The following is a 3793-nucleotide window of genomic DNA, read 5'->3' as shown; positions in this document are numbered from 1 at the left end:
GAGGGAAGGAGATGTGGAGTGACATTCATGGAAATCAGAGGACGACTTACAAGGTCTTTGGGCCCCTCAGACTATGCAGCCAGGCCTGGCTGGGGTTATTTTCAGGAGAGTAGAGAAAGTTCTGTGTGGCTGGGCCACCTGGGGGCACAGGTTTCTTGGAAATTAAAAACAAAACAAAAAACAACAAAACCAAAAACAAATAACCTTAGTAAGTTCCTCTTGTGGACAGCAGAGGGCAGCAAACTACCATGCCGCCGCTGCTCCTGCCGGAGGATGGAGGCTCAGGGAGGAGACATCAGGTAACAGGGATGACTGCTAGGGTTGGTTGGCTTCATGTTTTTAACCATTACAAGCACATGCTGGTAACCCCAGAACTGTGGAGGCCAATCATAAAGATCATGAGGTAGAGAACAACTGGGACAACACAGCTGGCTGTCTAAAACAAGCCAAACAACAAAAAACACTCTGAAGCCACGGGCCGGGCCTGTAGCCCAGGCGGTAGAACATTTTCCTGCATACATTAAGCTCTTAGCTCCTTTCCCAGCACATTGTGAACCTGGTCCAGTGTCCTCCCCCTGTGACTCCAGCACTGTAGGTTCACAAGTTCAAGGACGTAGCAGCTATGTAGCAACTTCAGTGTTAGAGCGGGATGCATGTCTCAAGATAAAACACCGCTCCCCACCCCCAAAACCTAAAACCTAACAAGCAAAACCCAGAACCCCTTGGTCAAGGTCGTATGTGGTTGCTAGTCCTGCAAAAACCTGAACTCATTCCCACGCTCTTTTGACCTTAACAGTGGGAGCTAGGGCAGGATGCCCAGTGCCCTGGCTATGCTGCTTATGAAACAGAAAGACCTGTTATAGGGCCTTCCCAAGTGCCTGGCATGGAGTCTTCACAGAGCTGCCTCTCATCCGGACAAGGTCTGCATTGTCATCTCCCCTTTCCTAAGGAGGACACTGGACTCAACTTGAGGCTACCTTCCAAGGCCTCATAGCTATGGTTTGGAACAACATGGATTTGAACCCTTGTCTACTGAATTTCTAAAGTAACGATGTCCGCTCCACAAATCCAATCTCTAATAAAATAGATATAAGAATGCCATCTGGCCTCCACGTGCTATGAGGGAAAATCTGTATAAGATGGCAGTCCCTCAGGCTGTGCCCGGTTCTGCCAGATAATTTGTTCTATCGGGCTGGCTGGCATGCGTCGTATGCCTGGGGTCTGCTGAGTCATCTCTCTTTACTAAGTTTTCTGGGTAGATTTTTGCCGACTGCACACAGCGAGAGCCAATTGACATCAAAGAACCTTGTGAGAAAAATGACACCATGAGATTTGGCATGCAGGCAAGTCAAGTTTGTGTGGACATTTTTCTAGTTGACGATTGATGTGGGAAGGCCTAGCCCACTGTGGGAGGTACCACCCTGGGGTCCTCAGCTGTATAAGAAGTAGGCTGAGCAAACCATGGGGAGCAAGCTAGTAAGCAGCATTCCTTCGAGGTTTCTACTTCAGTTCCTGCCTCCAGGTTTCTGCTCTGATTGAGTTCCTGCACTGGTTTCCCTTAATGATGGATCAACACATATTAAGACAAATAAGCCCTTCCCTCCCCAAGTTGTTTTTGATCGGTGTTTTATCACAGCAATAGGAAGCAGGTTAGAACGGTAAGAAGGGCCTTTGCAACCTTTTGGTTGTTGCAATCCCGCCTCAGTCCACTCTGCTGTTCTAGAGTGCTGCGGTTCTCAGAAGTTCATTGTTGATTGGAAACACCACCCCACCCCACCCCCCACCCCACCCCCGTGAAAATGATCCTTCTACTTATTTCCTACATTTCTAGCAGCCTGAGACAATTTTGTTTTAATGGGTTGGTTTAGGACTTACATAGAAGACTCAGTCACTCCTAAAGTAGCCCAAAATGTATCAAAGTCCAAAGAAGACAGAACTGTGAGTGTTTATTTGTGATGGAAGTGTAGTCTAGGACTACAGATTCAAGGTAGACCCATATCAGGTAGGACTCATCAATGAGACAAGCAGAGTCCATATGAGAGACAGGACATGTGTCGTTGCTGAGTCCATGATTGTCACCCAGATGAGGAGTGAGGCTCATGGTCTGCCTAGATTTAGCTTTGCCTTTGTGGTTATAGATACAAGCAAGGCTATGTGTGACAATAGCTGCTGTACAAAAAGGTGTGTGTAGGGGGGTCACCCAGTCTGGACTCAAACAAGACTCTCTGAGCATAACAGTTATTACCATCTTTAAAACAACTGTGATGACCCACGAGAGACCATCAAGATGTCCCTAAATGAGATGACACAGTCTCTGGCCAAGCAGAGGATGGGCTGTCCAAAGAGAAAGCTTGAACACGGAGAGGGGACTAACCTAAGAGGGCCTCTGTGTCATCTCTGCGCGCCACCCACACTCCTTTGCGCTTTTACAATGCCTGTTGGGGTTCGCCAGACTCTCACCAGAGAATCTGGCCACTCTTTCCTACAACCCCCTCCCAGCTGTATGTAAATTTGGCCCCAGAAGCATGTGGTTGCAGGGTCGCAGGAGGTGTATAGAGTATGGAATGTTAGCCAAAGGGGGACTCCATCTATGTAGCTACAGGAAGTCATCACCCATGTGTGAGACTTTTTGGAGATGTGTTGCCTTAAAGGCACTCAGGTAACCTCTCACCTTTGCCCTGTAAGTAACCTCTCACCTTTGCCCTGTAAGTAACCTCTCACCTTTGCCCTGTAAGTAACCTCTTACCTTTGCCCTATAAGTAACCTCTCACCTTTGCCCTGTAAGTAAGCTCTGTAGATGCACTGTCTGGCAAAGCTGGACTTTGGTGCGATTGCTCCATGATGTTGGTGCCCTAGCTGAGGTGCGATGTTTGATTACTGCTCCCCAGGACAAGTTCTCTACAGCACCCATAAGCCGCTGGTGAGATTTATCCCTTTGGATTGTAAAAATACCAGGGAGTGTGGGTGCCGTGCAGAGATGACACCCAGGATCCCTGAGGCTGCTCCTCTCGCCAGCTCATCTCTTTGTTTGGACTGCACGTCTTCTGCTTGTTCAGAGGCTGCCTTGCCTCACACCATGCTTTCTCAGCCCCTGAGGTGTTTTCAGAAGAAAGGCAGCCATATAAACTCATGACCAATGTAAACAAAAATGAGCCCAGAAGCCCTTTCGTAGTCCCCGTTGTGTCTCTGTGCTGACACAGCTGACCTTGCCTGGGTCCCTGGCAGAGAGAAGCCCCGCTCATTCCCAGAGTAGACCCAAACAAATGCTGTTTCTGTGAGTGGGGGCGGGGACGGGGAGCACTGTTGAGCTTCTCACAACATGGGAGTTCCCAAGAGTGGGTCTCTCATAGCAGCTCCCTAGGGACAAAGCTGGACCCTCCCCTGCTGAGCTGGGCAGTGGCCAAGAGGCCTTTTAGCAAAAGATTCCAGTTTCAGCCAGTTCTGATTGGTTGGCACCTGTAGGTTCGATCCTTTATGAGCAGAGGTGCAAGTCTGGCCAGAAAGGGGGCTGAGGAGGTGTGAGCTTTGCAGAGTTCTGGGGGAGGGAAACCCCCGCTTCTCTCAAATCCCTCCTTCCAATGCAGGCCTAAGACTCAGAACTCAGAATCCAAATCCCAGGCCAGGAGCAGTGTCATGCCTGGGGGGGTCACACTTGAGAAGGCCAGAGAGTTGCAAACACAGTTCACCAATGTCACCCTCAAGGCTTTTCTCTATGGTCAAGGCACCCACCTAACAGCGTGTACTATCTCAGGGCACTAAGTAGTGTGCCCATTGTTTCTACCCTGGAGCCAGG

Source organism: Apodemus sylvaticus, chromosome 1, assembly GCF_947179515.1.
Source record: "Apodemus sylvaticus chromosome 1, mApoSyl1.1, whole genome shotgun sequence".
Taxonomy (NCBI): Eukaryota; Metazoa; Chordata; class Mammalia; order Rodentia; family Muridae; genus Apodemus; species Apodemus sylvaticus.
The sequence above is the reverse complement of the archived record's forward strand: the minus strand, read 5'-3'. Positions refer to the sequence as shown.